The following is a 17,584-nucleotide window of genomic DNA, read 5'->3' on the forward strand; positions in this document are numbered from 1 at the left end:
CCTGTGCAGAGGCAGTAATCCGACGCCTAACATGAGCTGCCATAGAGATACCACTATGGCAAATGTGTGCCCAGTATTTTTTTTTTGCTAAATACTGCTGTATTTAACTACAGTGACAGCCAGACCAAAAAAAGAAAAATGCCGTAAACTGGCAAAACTTTGAGCACTCACAGATATGAGCTGGCACAGAGATACCACATCAAGAAATGTGTGGCCTGTATTCAAAATACACCTGGGGATAGCTATATGCGGCTAATATATCCTACAGGTAGCAGCAGCACCAGAACACAGGAAGGGAATGGACCCTCTTGATGTATGAAATGATCTACATACACACATACAGTGCCTGCAGGCCACTGATGTGTACAGAGTGACGTATACTACCCTGCCTGCCTAACACTGGAACCTATATATTCCGAAATTAGTCCTTACAAGTACTGTTGGTTTAGCTGGATGTGAGTATTTAGGATGGTAAACCCCACACTAACTAATCAATCCCCAATTCTGACACTATATCGCCAGCACCTCTTCCTACACCCTCTCAATCCGGAGCTGAATGCGCCGAGCAGGGCGACGTCCGGTCTCTTATACCCCTAATGATGCTGTGCTGCCAGCCAATCATTGCACGACCACAACAAAGATGGCTGCTGCATTTCATAGCCAGGCAGACAATCCCTGCAGAGTCATTGGGTCTCTAAAATCCGCCAAAAATGCTGGGTGGAGACCCGAGTTCCCGCCGAGTAATCCTGGAAATGCTCAGTACTCGCCGAGTACACTGAGTACCGTGATACTCGGGCGAGTAACGAGTAATGGCGAGAACGTTCGCTCATCACTACTAATGAGTGATATTTGTCACTATATGGCTAATCAGTGGCATACATGGAGGCAAATGCAGAGCTGTACTTATAGGATTCTCTTGATTATACCTCTGACTCAAATGTGTGGTGATCACAGGCATACTGTGTCATTTCAGAAGAATTCAATGATTCAAAATTTTCAACCAAATTGCTAAAAGTAGACATTTTTACTGACAGTTGAAATTTCAATAGAATAACATTTTAAAATAGGGTTGGTGGAAGACATACAATATTTTACATGTTTTCGTTTTGTTTGTAGACTACCAGTACAATATATTTCACCTTTTTCCTTCTATGTCTGCATGATGTTTCGCAGCATGGTCCCACTCAAATGCTCCTGTACGTTCATGCATCCATCTTTTCAGCTCCATGATGCATCTGTCATTGGCCTTCAGCACAATGATATGTTTAAAGAATTCACAGACGGCGAATTGTGGAACTAGCACTGACCTCAATCAAAATGTCTCCTTTAATGTGACCTGTAGAAAAAATGTCTGAATATTGTTAGATGCATACAAGAGGAAGTCATGATTCATCGTTATCTATATTCACTATGTCCACTATACATATCCTAAAAAGGTTATCTACTATATGAACAATCGCTTCTTAAATGAAGTAGACCCCCTTGCAAAATAAAAACACCTACAGCTCATCAGTGGCCACTTATGGGCTGCTGCGCTGTCACTTCCTATGGACAAATGTTGGATAAATGCGACAAGAGAGAACAGCACACCTCTAATCCCTTCCCACCCATGAATATGCACTACTTATCCATTTACTGCACATCTGGAAGATCACTAAACTATTAAGACCTGCTGTACATTTACTGCACTTACATGGTACGTGCTCAGGATCTATAACATACAGCATGGCCTCATCTGCTGAATATATATATATTTATTTGTATAAGAAAAAAATATATACTCGTATATATATATTCTGCATCACCACATCTGTAAAAGTCCTATCTATCAAAATATGGCCCCAACACCTGTAAAGATTAAAAGCAAAATCAAAATAACAGAATTACAGCTTTCCAGTTGTTGGTAATCTATAAAAATAAATTCAGAAAGAAGCAATCAAAATGTCATATCTACAAAATTAAAAACATCAGATGATCATGTAAAAATGAAACCCTCACCTAGCTCAATAGGCCAGAAAATGAAAACGTTACGAGTCTTGGAAATTGTCAACACAAGCGAATATTATTTTTTCTTTTTTTTAACAAATTTCATCATTTTTGTCACTATTTAAAATATAGAAAAAAAAGACAAGTTTGGTGTCACAATAACTGTACTGACCGGTAGAATCATATTGCCGAGTTATTTTTACACTCTGGATCGACGCATACAACAGCGTGTTGAAGTTCCCACCAATATTCACCAACTTCACACAGCCATTAAAGAGGAGAGGACCAACATTCCAGAGGCCACTATTAATAACCTTATCAACTCTATGCAAAGGAGATTTCCTGTACTGCGTCAGGCAAATGGTGGTCACACCAGATACTCACTAGTTTTCTGCCCCTTCCCTCCGCAAAGACCTTTTGTGTACATATAAAAAGTCTTAGATCTTTGAGTTCAGCTCATGAAAAATGGGAACAAAAACAAATTCGTTACATTTACATTTTTGTTCAGTTTAGAAAGATTAATAAACCACGTACCCTCTGCAAAAGTTTTTGTAAGATTTTCAAGGGGAAATATTATGGAATCATCACCAAAAATCATTTCAGGTTTATCTGAAAAATAAGTTTCCAGATTTTGTCTGGCATCAAAGCCATCTTCATGGTAAATCTTATAGTTAGAGGAATCCATTGTGTAGTCTTATGTCACGGATGAGTTGCTTGTCTCTAATAGTCTGTTGAGGTCTTTATATAATTTGCAACGCTTCTAAGAATTAATTATCAGGTGATGACGAGTCCTCATCTTAATGTAAGGTTCATGGGATTACCGTATATACTCACGTGGAAATTGTATGATCTTTCTATAAACAAGTTGGTTTTAGAGTATGTACAAACAATGTTTTATTCAGGTTGACAAAACTGTGACATTTTTCAAAGGAAGACGCTTCAGGATACAAGAATATTTTTTTTTCCTGAATTTTCTTTTTTTTTTTACTATATTCTGGTTATTTTGAGATATTTTCCATATTTTTGGGGGCTTTTTTTACTTGCCTTTTCCAGATGATTTTTTTTTTACTTCATCCAACAATGAAAAAAAAACGCTTTCAATTTTTTAAACAAAAATGCTAACAATATGCCCGACATCTTATGGGTGTCTCTTGAACCTTGCTATTGACTTGCTTCAGAGCAGAAAATGCCTAGAGAATGATCTTCTCATTTCTTGTAATCACTGAACTGCTTGCTCACTCCCAACATGCACCGAACATCTCATTAACATATATGAATAGAGAACAATTTTTCACAAACTCAGCCATGGATTTAGACACTAAAGGGTATGGGTGTGCTGAGCTGTCAGTATCATGATAGACAGGCCAGTCATCCAATCTGAGGCTGTGTGCTGAGCTGTCAGTGTGGTGAGTGACAGTCCACTCACTTAATCAGGGCCCGGACATGCTGGGAGTGGCACCCCAGAGTCCGGTTGCCACGGTGACATTGCCTCCCTCTTTGGGGTGATGTCATGCCTGGAGGTAGGGGGGGTCACCATACCAGGTAATACACAGCATGCATCACAATTCCTGCTCCAGGCCAGAGGGGGAGCTCTAGTCGGGAGGAGGAGTCAGTTAATTCTTTTGAGCGGTTGGTCTGTGGAGAAGGAAGGGATAGGAGTGGAGTCAAGGGCTCTGGGGAATTGAAGCTGCATGGAGCTGACCCCAGAGTGGAGCACTGACAAAAAAGATGCCAGAATCCTTGGCTGGGTGGGTGCTGTACGCACTGACAGCCGAATCTCGAGGGCAGGGGATGGCAAGCTCCCTGGCCACACCGAACACCCGGAGGCACTGCAGCAGACCAAGAGGTCGGGGCTCACAGTGAAAAGGCAGTGTCCATGATAGGCTCATGCTGTCTGCCATACAGGTTAAAATCAACACGCGGGAGAGGGCCGCAGCTTAAATACAGGCAGCAGTAACCCAAAATGAGAGCGCAGCAGGAAGGTCCCCATCCCCACCTGGCAGGGTGGACCCCCTGAATGCCTCCAGGCTAGCCGGACTCCTTCTGTCATCTGTAACTGGTACCCCGCATTACATTTTCATCCACCAAGAAGTAAAAGGTAAAGAAAACTGCACTTCTCTGTGTCCCTTACTTATTCTCTGCACCTTAACGTTCACCACCACCTGAACAGTCAAAAATATTTACCCTGGGGCCCCGCTCTATACCATATTACTATCTGCCATTTTTTGACACGGCCAGGGCCACAGAAATGGATCACGGTCCAGTGACCTCCCCCAAAGAACTGTCCGGTCCGATTCTGAGTATCCCCCGACTCTGGCGGGCGTGTCAATTTGATGTCACAAACAGGATTTCTCAGCCCAGAACCACCGGGTCCTGTGTGCTATAAACTTTATTGAATTGTTTGGTATCCGTCATTATCACGCCGCACAGCGTGCAGAATGCAGAAGGCCCTGACCCGGAACCCCTGTGCGCTCGATTAATCCCGCCTACAGAACAGCAGACTAATAAGCCAGCAGAAACACAGAACCCGGCTAAGGTTCACTAGGGGGGAAGAAAATGTCCAACCCGGGTGGAGATCAAGCGGCGGCCGCAGCCCCCATGATGCCGCTATCAAGCCATATATACCGGGAGCGGCCTGGCTACTACAATACTCAGGAGAGTCGCACACCCAGAGCGATTTCAAGGAGAAACTATTTAGTTTGTATGAAGTGTACCCCTTGTCTGAGAGTCAAAAGGTCAGCATCCTCACTGGCCAGTTAACTGGTGTGGCCCAGAGGGAGGTAAAGTCCTGGCCAGACACTGATAAAAGAGCTATCGAGCAAATCTGAAGGACTGAAGGATCTGAAGGACAGGCTGAAGGACACCTTTGACACGCGCACTGCAGCAGATATAAAAATGAGATTCTTTATGTGGAAACAAAGGGTGCAGGACAGTATATGGGACTGTGCCCTTAATCTTCAGGAGGCGCTGCGGGCCATTAAGCAGGTTGACCCCGACAATGTGCAAGATCAGGATCGATTGCTAACCGAGCAGTTTAGTGAGGGGCTCCTGTCCAGCACTCAAATGACTCAGCTGCGCATCATGGCCCTACAAAACCCTGACCTGGACTTTGCGCACTTTAAAGATAGGGCCATCCGGGTGCTGCGTGAACCAAATTCCAGGGGCACAGCTCCCCCTAGGAGCCCAACAATTACATACCAACAGGAGGCGGCGCTACTTCCCCAGACCCCCGCTGAGGCCGACGTGTAAACCATAGATAATAGATAGACGTTTCTGCAAAGCTACGTCTCAAGGTCCAGGAGTAAACCAAAAGTGTGGCTGCGCTGACTGAAACCGTGCAGTCCATGCAAGTATTGTCCCCAAAAGAAAAGATCCAGCTGGCCTCCAGTTCAGATGATGTACCGTGGCAACGGTAGAAGAGAATCCCACCGATCGGGGAAGAGACAACAATCGCTACAATTTGACTGGACAACCCATTTGCCACCGCAAGGCGGGGCACTTCACAAGTGGATGTCCTTTAAACGGGCAACCCCTGGGGCAGAGAGCCAACCCCCTGGAATAAGGCGACCAGGCCCGCAGAGCTGGCGAGACAAGTACGTTGGAGGACGACCAATCCTCCCAGTTGTGATTGATGGCATCCCGATGAACGCTTTACTGGACACTGGCTCCCAGGTGACGACAATGCGATATATCCTTTACAAACGGTAGAGGGCTGACTCTGCTATTATCCGCGGCCCAAATAATGATCTGACAATAGTCGCCAGTAATGGTCAGCCTTTGCCACAAGTGGGCTATAAAGAGGTGACCATTAAGGTGGGGCAAGAAGAGTTGAAAGCCCAAGGTCTGATAATTCTAGATATTGATTGGAGAGAATGTAACCCAATGATGACCCAAGGTACAAATGTGATAGAAAATTGTCTTGGCGAGATTATTGTTCTATTGTCACAGGTAGCCGAAACTGCCAGTTCCAGTGAGCAGCAAGTCCTGCAGAAGGAGATCAAAGCCTTGATGCAGAGGCAACAGGTAAAGATGCTTACCCATTACCACAAATTGAGGAGTTATAAACTGCCCTGGAATCTGCTAACTATTTTTCCACCTTGGATCTCATCAGTGGGTACTGGCAGGTTCCCGTGGCAGAGGAAGATAGAGAGAAGGTTGCCTTCACGACACCCATGGGCTTATATGAGTTCAACTGCATGCCTTTTGGGCTTTGCAACGCATTGGGGACATTCCAGAGGTTGATTGAGTGTTGCTTCAGGCACAAGAACTTCGAGATAGTTCTATTGTACCTGGTTGACGTCATCATCTTCTACAAGACCTATGAAGACCACTTGAAGCACCTGGCCGAGGTGTTCGAAGCCCTGTCCAACTTTGGCCTGTAAGTGAAGCTGTCCATATGTCACCTTTTAAAACCCAAGGTGCAGTACCTAGGCCATGTAGTAAGTGCAAAAGGCGTGGCACTAGAACACTGTTAACAGGGACTGGCAAAGACACAACATTATTCATGAAGTACGGCAGTTCCTCGGGTTGGTAGGCTACTACCGGAGATTCATCAAAGGCTACACCAAGATAGCCGCACCGCTGTGAGACCGCCCAGTGGGCCAACCCAAGAAGGCCAAGAACAGGAGTCCTCCGTTCGAATGGAACAACAAGATAGAAGAATACTTCACCCTGTTGAAATTGGCTCTCACGGGAGATGAAGACCTGGCCTACCCTGACTATGACCAACCATTTATATTTTACACTGACCTCAGAAACGTGGGATTGGGAGCAGTGCTGTCACAAGTGCAGAAAGGCAGAGAGTGATTGCCTATGCCAGCAGGAATGGTTGGTGATATCAACTTCTTGTTGGTGGCACATTAGTATATGGGAGGGGGAAACTTTTCAAGATGGGTAGTGATCATGGTGGCCATTTTGAAGTTGGCCATTTTGGAACCAACTTTATTTTTTCCAATGGGAAAAGGGTCATGTGAAACATCAAACTTATTAAGAATTTCACAAGAAAAAAAAATGGTGTGCAACTTTATTTTTCGTGAGTTATTTACAAGTTTATGACCACTTATAAAATGTGTCCAAAGTGCTGCCCATTTCTAAATGGCTACAAACAATAAATGATAGCCAATATGTACAGTTGTGGCCAAAAGTATTGACACCCTGCAATTCTGTCAGATAATACTCAGTTTCTTCCTGAAAATGATTGCAAACACAAATTCTTTGGTATTATTATCTTCATTTAATTTGTCTTAAATGAAAAAACACAAAAAGAATTGTCCTAAAGCCAAATTGGATATAATTCCACACCAAACATAAAAAAGAGGGTGGACATTAGAATTGGCACTGTTCGAAAAATCATGTGATGCTTCTCTAATTTGTGTAATTAACAGCACCTGTAACTTACCTGTGGCACCTAACAGGTGTTGCAATAACTAAATCACATTTGCAGTCAGTTGACATGGATTAAAGTTGACTCAACCTCTGTCCTGTGTCCTTGTGTGTACCACATTGAGCATGGAGAAAAGAAACAAGACCAAAGAACTGTCTGAGGACTTGAGAAACCAAATTGTGAGGAAGCATGAGCAATCTCAAGGCTACAAGTCCATCTCCAAAGACCTGAATGTTCCTGTGTCTATCGTGCGCAGTGTCATCAAGAAGTTTAAAGCCCATGGCACTGTGGCTAACCTCCCTAGATGTGGACAGAAAAGAAAAATTCACAAGAGATTTCAACGCAAGATTGTGCGGATGTTGGATAAAGAACCTCGACTAACATCCAAACAAGTTCAAGCTGCCCTGCAGTCCGAGGGTACAACAGTGTCAACCCGTACTATCCGTCGGCGTCTGAATGAAAAGGGACTCTATGGTAGGAGACCCAGGAAGACCCCACTTCTTACCCCGAGACATAAAAAAGCCAGGCTGGAATTTGCCAAAACTTACCTGAAAAAGCCTAAAATGTTTTGGAAGAATGTTCTCTGGTCAGATGAGACAAAAGTAGAGCTTTTTGGGCAAAGGCATCAACATAGAGTTTACAGGAGAAAAAAGGAGGCATTCAAAGAAAAGAACATGGTCCCTACAGTCAAACATGGCGGAGGTTCCCTGATGTTTTGGGGTTGCTTTGCTGCCTCTGGCACTGGACTGCTTGACCGTGTGCATGGCATTATGAAGTCTGAAGACTACCAACAAATTTTGCAGCATAATGTAGGGCCCAGTGTGAGAAAGCTGGGTCTCCCTCAGAGGTCATGGGTCTTCCAGCAGGACAATGACCCAAAACACACTTCAAAAAGCACTAGAAAATGGTTTAAGAGAAAGCACTGGAGACTTCTAAGGTGGCCAGCAATGAGTCCAGACCTGAATCCCATAGAACACCTGTGGAGAGATCTAAAAATGGCAGTTTGGAGAAGGCACCCTTCAAATATCAGGGACCTGGAGCAGTTTGCCAAAGAAGAATGGTCTAGAATTCCAGCAGAGCATTGTAAGAAACTCATTGATGGTTACCGGAAGCAGTTGGTCACAGTTATTTTGGCTAAAGGTTGTTGAAAAAAGGATTAGGCTGAGGGTGCCAATACTTTTGTCTGGCCCAAAATTTGGAGTTTTGTGTGAAATGATCCATGTTTTGCTTTTTGCTTCATTCTCTTTTGAGTTTTTTCATTTAAGACAAATTAAATGAAGATAATAATACCAAAGAATTTGTGTTTGCAATCATTTTCAGGAAGAAACTGAGTATTATCTGACAGAATTGCAAGGGTGTCAATACTTTTGGCCACAACTGTAGTTGCCAAAATCAGAATTTGAAAGAGAAAAGATAAGGAACAATGAATGTGCTGTGAGAAAAGAGGTTGGCACTGCTAAAAACTGTAAAAGGGAGAAAAATTGAAGTGCTGGAGGGGGCAAAGTACTGTATATAAAAGCCAAGGGGCCGGTTATGGCTTAATATGGCCCTGCTTATGTGCAGTTACTTTCACATGATAGATCTGTAGGGGGGTGGGTCCAGAAAAGAGGACCGGCTGTGTGTCTGGGCTGGAACTAGGAGGGCTGTCACCCGTGATCCTCGAGGGTACGATTTCAGGCAAAAAAGTCCAAAAATAGTAGTATTATGAAAAATAGCAAATCTTTATTAGAACACCAGATAGGTAACAAATATGGATTAAAAAGTGACACATGTAAACTGCAGAAGCATCAGTGAAACAGTAAACGGTGATTGCCTCAATTGTAGCATCATGAATATGGCACAAACTCTAGTAGATAGCTAAATCACAATAAAGTGCATATGGCCATAATAGTGGCCAATAACGGCTTAGGTTAAGTAGATGGACAGCACATTGTCTAGATAACAGGGATAATCCCAGGCTGATATCCACTAATAGTAAAAAGCAAATATTATAGCCATATATAAAACAAATATCTGATGGAACACATACCAGGGTTTGGAGGAACACCACACACTGCCCACTGCTGGCCCCAACGCACGTTTCGGAAAAAATTCCTTCCTCATGGGGCATATAGTGTTGCAGATATTCAGGCTATTTATGGGTGCCTGTGTAAAAGTGCTGCCAATCAAGCGGTGCCATGGTCGCACCCCCCTGCCCCTTACCGCCACACCAGCTGACGCTGACAAGCACACAGGGCCCCGTGAGGTCAGACGCCAGACCACGGGTGGAAGTGAGGAGAGCAGAAGAAGGGCCGTCCCGCACGTGTGCGGTAGCAGTTCTTACAAAAGGGCAAAATTATAGGCACACATCATACATATACAAAATGCATAAAAAGCACAGAAAAGCATGAAATATAAAAATAGAGCACACCATATATCAAAGGGGAAGCATTAGTGCACATAATGATGATTTATAAATATAATTCATATACATTATAATAACCGGACCAAAAAAAAGGTGGAAGAAGCCGAGCGGGCGTCTCCCTTGAGATGTGAGTCAGCGCTTTCCAGGCTGGAGCTACAGCACCCAACCTGATAGGGCAGACAGCCCGTACCACTTGACCGGAGCAGAAGCCACTCCCCGGGCCGCTGCAGAGCTCAGCCCACGGTGCACCCTCAGGCACGGCACCCTCCCACACATTGGACAGCGCTTCCCCGTGGGCAGCCCGCCTGGCACCACCGGTCTTGACAGACTCGGAGGGAGACACCGCGGTTGCAGCCCCCTCCCCGGGATCCGCGGCCTCCTCCTCTCCCCACTGCAGGAGCCCTGGCCTCAGGAGAACAACGTGGGGCCTGTGTACACCCACACCACCGGAGCGCAAGTACTTCTAAATCCTCCGGCAACACTTCCTCGGCTGGGCACATCGACTAAGGCACTGGCAGGACATTCCCCGCACACCACCTCTGCAGGACGTCAGAGACCAATAAGTGACTCACCGTTGTTCGTTCCCATGTCTAGCCCCCAAGGGTCCCTAGCTGCCCACACAGTGGCCACATAACGGTCACCTCTCGCCCCATATTGTTTATCCTGGGTGACATTGTATATTTGTATTTCACCTCCCTGCGTGGAGAACTCGTCAGCTTTATCCTATATATTCATATGTGTTTAACCCTTGCTCTGCCTCCTGCTCGTCACTGCATCCCGCGTACCTCCTAGATACCAGAGATCCAACTCAATATAACTATTTCTTAGGGCTCATACTCATTTGCGAGAAATACGGACGAGTGCAATCCATTAAAAAAACGGAGGATGTGTAATGGGTATATGGGCACTGGACTATGGGATGGAGGATATGTTTGACGGGTATATGGGCACGGGACTATGGTATGGCGGATATGTATATGGGCACGGGACTATGGGATGGAGGATGTGTGATGGGTATATGGGCACTGGACTATGGGATGGAGTATATGTATGATGGGCATATGGGCACGGGACTATGAGATGGCGGATATGTATGATGGGTATATGGGCACGAGACTATGGGATGGAGGATATGTATGATGGGTATATGGGCATGGGACTATGAGATGAAGGATGTGTGATGGGTATATGGACACTCGACTATGGGATGGCGAATATGTATGATGGGTATATGGGCATGGGACTATGGGATGGAGAATATGTATGATGGGTATATGGGCATGGGACTATGGGATGGAGGATGTGTGATGGGTATATGGGCACTCGACTATGGGATGGAGGATATGTATGATGGGTATATGGGCACGGGCCTATGGGATCGTGGATATGTATGAAGGGTATATGGGCACGGGACTATGGGATGGAGGATAATTATAATTTTCTATAACTAACCACAGTTAGTTACTATGCCCGGGCAGCGCCAGGCTATTCAGCTAGTATATAATATATAAGTAATATATATACACATATATAATATATATGCAATATACTGTGTATATATATATATATACATATATATATATATAAAAATATGATATGATACTGTATACATATATATAATACATATATATAAACTGTATATATATATATATACAGTATATATATATATATGTATTAATATTGTGCAGAAAGATAGATATAAGGCCTCTTTCACACATCAGGTTTTCGCCGTCAGGCGCGATCCGGCTCTTTTGACAAAAACCGGATCCGGCGAAATGCAATGCCGGATCCGATTTCCCCCCATTGACTTGCATTAGCGCCGGATCGCGCCGGATGGCCATACGTTTCGTCCGGTTTTCGCCAGATCCGGCACTGTGTCGCAATCCGGCGTCTGGAAAAAAAAGGCTACTGTAACGTTTTTTGTCTTCGGCGAAAAAGCCGGACCCCCCGGATCCGGCGCGTCCGGCTTTTTCACACAATGAAAGTCTATGAGCGCCACAATGTACCGCAGACATCACATAGCAAACAAATATGCCAACATCCAAACACATAAATTTTTTTCTTTTCTTCTCTAGTCTTCCCAATCTGGTGCTCGGCCAAGAGGTCCTCGCAGTGCCTCCCAGGGTCGTCGGCGACAGCATCGCGGCGGTCACCAGCATGTAAGTATAATATTTAAGTTAAATTCTGGTACACTTTTTATTTCATGTCTTAAAGTGTGGTGCCTAATTTTGCTATTTTTCTCTTTTACTTTAACAGCCTTCACAGCATGCTCCCGACTCTGACGGTGAGGTTGGAGGAATTGATGTTGACCAGCTAATCGATCTCGTCAGAGAAAGGGAGCCGCTATGGAATATGGCTGACCGCCGCCATGCTGAGCTGATACTTACCCGACGGCTCTGGGAGGAAATCTATTCGCTCCTTGTGGACCGCTGGGAGGACCTCGATGCTTGGGCCCAGATTAAAGAGCGTAAGTATATACAGTACCGGTTGCTTGATGTAAACCAGTGTTTCCCGAACTCCAGCCCTCGTGGTCCCCACGGATCATGTGTTCAGAATTTCTATTTACTATGGAAATCATGAAAACATGACCCCTGGGGACCACGAGGACTGGAGTTTGGGAAACACTGATGTTGTATACTAACCACTTTGTCCCTTCTCGTTTCAGGGGAGAGAATTGTGAAGCGGTGGCGGTCTGTGAGGGATCGTTTCAAGAAGGAGTTCAATAAAGAGATGCGGGCCCCGAGTGGATCTGGAGGACGCAGGAGCAAGTACAAGTATGCACGAGCCCTGTCGTTCCTCCGGGATACAATGGTCACCAGAAGGTAAATATTACACACCACATGTAAAAAAAAAATGTTTAGATGTAAAAAATTTTTTTCAGCCAGGGCCACGCCATGTCACTATTTTAATTGTTTTTTTTCTCTTTATTCCACAGTACGGTGAGCAGCACTCGGGAGCCTGCACGGTTGGACCCTTCTGAGGCGATCCCTGAGGAGACCGGCACCGAGGGACACTTCGACCGCTCCGGTACATCTGCACCTTCCCAGCCTTCCCACACATTAGACCCATCTGTCCCATCCACCAGTGCAGGAGCATCGTGGCCAACAACATTACATGGAGCTGCTGGTGAGGAGATCGCTTTCCCTTTATCCCACCCTTCTGCCCCTGCCACCTCTAGTACACCTGCGGGTACTGGGCGGCAGCGGCAGAGGGGTCAGGAAAAGACTTATGCGCCAGAGTTCTTGCATCTGAATGCATCTTTCCAGAACTGTCTAAAAGTCTTGTCAGAGCAAATCTCCGCAGGCTTTCAGCAGATCAACTCCAGCATTCTGGAGGTGAAGACACTTCTGCAAACCATGCATTCAGAAGCAAGATCTTCGCCAAACCACACCTTTTTCAGGTCTGTTGTGGAGCACATGGAAACGCTCTCTCCTAGCCAGCAGATGCATGTAATGCATTCGTGCCACGGTGCACTCCAGCACGTTACCTCCCAACCTCCTCCTCCCACCCCAGTAGTTCCTCCACCTGCACCCCCTCCAGCCACTTTCCCTCCTCCCCCTCCTATTACATACCAGCCACCCCCCCAGTACCAGCAACCTCCCCATTACCAGACATCTCCCCACTTCCAGGAACCTGCCCCGTACCAAACTCATTCCCCATACCACTTTCCATCCACATCATCTGCTCCTACAGTCCCTGCACAACCCTCCACTCCACCACCCACCACCTCTTCTGCCTCCCACATGTCCACCCATTCTCTAGCTTTTTTCACACCTTCACCTCTAACTGTTCCTTCCCCACCACGATCCAAGTCCTCTCTCCACACTCCCAGTGTTGAAGTGTCCCGCAGCCCCTCCAGCAGTATTTCCACCCCACACTACACAAATTTATAAAAATGTGTGTATTTCAATAAATGACCAATTTTATGGCTTCAAAGGTTTAATAAAAAAGTTTATTTAAATTTCAAAAAAGTTTTATAAAAAAAAAATTTTTCATTAAAAGTTTAATTATTGTTTTACACTGGTTGTCTGTCATTTCTTTCTGCGGCGAAATATGGTAAAAAAAAAGGTTAAATACAGGGTATTTAAAAGGTAAAAAGGTTTTCAAAACCAGGTATATAACTGTAGGTAAAAGGTAAATAAATTTTACCTTTTGGCCACAGTTGTGTTCCTGGTTGTGTTTGAAGCAAAGTATTTCACCAAAAAAGTTGTGTATCTTGTTGGTGATTTCCTAACAATGTAGACAACTTTAGTTAAAAGGTGAAATACTTTGCATAAAACACAACCAGGTACACACCTGTGGCCTAAAGGTAAAAATAGTTAAACCAGGACAAGATAGCCAACTTTGGTTGGCAAAGGTATATACTGTTGGTACAGAAGGTACACAAGTTTGGTTAGGGCACAAATCTTTCACACTCTGTCATCCTGCCAGTCTATTCTGCCTTGAGGCGACATAAAGTATTGTGCAAAATTGTCCCTCATTACTGAAACCGTCACAGAACTTCTACTGGTAATGTTCTGGTAATCTTGCAAGGTGGTTTCTTCAGAGGTGTCCTCAATTGAAATGGTTTCCTTGCAGATAACAAAATTGTGGAGCACCACGTAAGCTTTGATCACCTCGTCAACAGTTTCTGTCTTGAGGTTGATCGCAGTCAATAGGACCCGCCATTTGGCTGTCAGAATACCAAAGGTACATTCAACCATTCTTCTTGCTCTTGTGAGGCGGTAATTAAAAATGCGTTTTGTTCTTGACAATCCTCTGCTACCTTACGGTTTCAAAAGGTGTTCTGACAGCTGGAATGCTTCATCCCCTACACAGACAAATGGCATAGGTGGACCAGATGTTTGCGGCAGCGGTCTAGGGGATGGGAACTGGAAGGTGTTTCCATACAGTTTACGCCCCATGGCAGACAGTTTGAAAACTTGAGAGTCATTGGAGCGGCCATAGGCCCCAATATCAAGAGCAAAAAATTTGTATTCCGCGTCAGCGATGGCCATGAGGACAATTGAAAAATATTTCTTGTAATTGAAATATTCCGATCCCGATCCTGCTGGCTTTACAATGCGGATATGTTTCCCGTCCACAGCGCCCAAGCAGTTCGGAAACTGACATATCTGTAGAAACTTTTCAGAAATTTCAATCCACCTCTCTGTTGTGGGCTCTGGTAAAAACTCTTCAGCTAACGAGTCCCACAGTGCACGGCATGTGTGCTTCACTATTCCAGATATGGTGGAAATCCCGAGTCTGTACTGGAAATGCAGTGACGAAATGGATTCTCCAGTCGCAAGAAATCTGTGGGGAATTAAAAAACAATCAATTAGTTTAAAATAACAGCATTACATACCAAAACTCAGCTATAACACTTGGAGATACAAACTACCACCAACAAGATTGCAGTGAAAGTGTGCTCTGATGCGAGCATATCCAATAAATGTGGCTTTTACCTTAAAGTCACCATCAGACGCTCTGTGGGTGAAACAGAGAAGCCGCAATAGGTGTCTGATTTTCTTATCAGGTGTGCAATGCGCTCCACCAAGTAATCAAAATTCTCCATTTTCATCCGAACATATCCAAAAAATTTCTCCGGGTTTCGTCTAAGGTCCATGCAGAGTGTAGAATAGACCCCACGCGTCATTCTCTTGGCTGTGATGGGGTGGATCCACAAACGTCGTCTACGATGCCTTATGCGCTGCTGTCTCGCTCTCTCCTTCTCCAGAACAATCACTCTCAAACGATTCGCCTGTGCTGTAAAATCCACCAAATTCTTCAAAATATTTCCAATCACAACATCCATCTTCGCCAGTCACTTGCTCTTCTCTCCAACCTGCACTTTCTCCTCTACAACCTGTCAAAGAAGGGCTGTAGGAACACGGTATATATACTTTTTTAGTAGCCAATCCCGTTCGGAAGGCCACAAGGGGCCTTTTTAAAAACCGGATCCGGCGTAATCCGTCGAAAAACAGATCGAAAACCGGATGAACCGGATGAGACGGATCCGGTTTTGGCTGTCATGCGCAAGACGGATCCGGCAGAAAACCGGATCCGTCACATCCGGTTTTACAAAACATTTGCCGGATCCGGCACTCCGGCACGACGCCGGAACGCGCCTGACGGCGAAAACCTGATGTGTAAAAGTAGCCTAAGAAAAGCTGGTAATTCATTTGTTGACTTCTGTAAAATGAAAGCAGGAGCTGACAGTATAGAAGACATGGTTTACTTACAGTAAACCATTGCAGAAAACTTAGATTTATATATGTCAGTGACTAATAGTGTTAGTAGTATATGTGTGTGTAAAATTTTGGAGTTGTATGTATTTAATAAAAGAATGTATTCATGTGAAAAACTGGCGTGGGCTCCCGCGCAATTTTCTGTGCCAGAGAGAGAAAGCCATTGACGGAGGGCAGATATTAATAGCCTAGGAAGGGACCATGGTTATTGGTCCGCCGTGGCTAAAAACATCTGCCCCCAGCCACCCTAGAAAAGGCGTATCTTACAGATGCGCCAATTCCTGCACTTAGCCTCTCTCTTCCCATTGCCCTGTAGTGGTGGCATATAGGGTAATAAGTGGTTAATGTCACCTTTGTATTGTAAGGTGACATTAAGCTTGGCTTAGAAATAGAGAGGTGTCAATAAGACACTTATCCATTACTCATTATTTATTTTTTAATGGGTTAAATAAACACACACAGAATAAAGTATTTTAATTAAATAAAAGACCACACAGTTTTGCCATCTTTATTCTTCTCCTAATCCAAGCAAAGCCCATGTTCTCCTGTAAAAAATATTAAAGATTTTAAAAATTTTTCAATTTTCAAAACTTAACTTTTATGCTCTTAAATCAGAGAGATAGTCGCACAAAATACTTAATAAATAACATTTCACACATGTCTACTTTACATCAGCAGAATTTTGGAAACAAAATTTTTTTGTTAGGAACGTATAAGGGTTAAAAGCTGACCAGCAGTTTCTCATTTTTGCAACAAAATTTGCAAAACCATTTTTTAGGGACCACATCACATTTGAAGTCACTTTGAGGGGTCAATATGACAGAAAATATCCAAAAGTGACACCATTCTAAAAACTGCATCCCTCAAGGTGCTCAAAACCACATTAAAGAAGTTTGTTAACCCTTTATGTGCTTCACAGGAACTGAAGCAATGTGGAAGGAAAAACATTTACCGCATTTTTCGGACTATAAGACGCACCGGACCATAAGACGCACCCCAATTTTCAGAAGGAAAATAGGGAAAAAAAAAATAATGTGTCAAATGGGGGTCCGTCTTACAGTCCGAATTCAGCTTACCTGGGAAGGGATCCGGCACAGGTGGAGAAGTAGTCACAGGGGTCATTCAGTGGTCCAGGCTCGTGCGGTGGCGGCGGCTCTGTGCTGGGGCAGCTGTGCTGGGGCAGGGGCAGCTGTGCTGGGGCAGCTGTGCTAGGGCAGGGGCAGCTGTGGCAGGGGCAGCTGTGCTGGGGCAGGTGGGCTGGGGCAGCTGTGCTGGGGCAGGTGGGCTGGGGCAAGGGCAGCTGTGGCAGGGGCAGCTGTGCTGGGGCAGCTATGGCAGGGGCAGCTGTGCTGGGGCAGGGGCAGCTGTGGCAGGGGCAGCTGTGCTGGGGCAGCTGGGGAAGGGGCAGCTGTGCTGGGGCAGGGGCAGCTGTGCTGGGGCAGGGGCAGCTTGGCTCTGCAGTGGTGGCAGCGAGCGGCGCTCTGCGGTGCGGTGGTGGCAGCGGGCTGTGCTCCGGTGCAGGGGACGCGGCTCCGCCGGCGTTTCTTCGCAGCCCGGAGGCCCCCGCACAGCCCTTGCTGGGCG

General features: G+C 45.2%; 1 pseudogene; it reads right to left on the reverse strand.

Moving 5' to 3' along the window:
• Positions 1-1,048: 1,048 nt before the first annotated feature.
• LOC141097701 (indolethylamine N-methyltransferase-like) lies at positions 1,049-2,707 on the reverse strand (annotated as a pseudogene).
• Between the last annotated feature and the right edge of the window lie 14,877 nt (positions 2,708-17,584).

Source organism: Dendrobates tinctorius, unplaced genomic scaffold (genome assembly GCF_039654945.1).
Source record: "Dendrobates tinctorius isolate UK_male_01 unplaced genomic scaffold, ASM3965494v1 ptg000086l, whole genome shotgun sequence".
Classification (NCBI taxonomy): domain Eukaryota; kingdom Metazoa; phylum Chordata; class Amphibia; order Anura; family Dendrobatidae; genus Dendrobates; species Dendrobates tinctorius.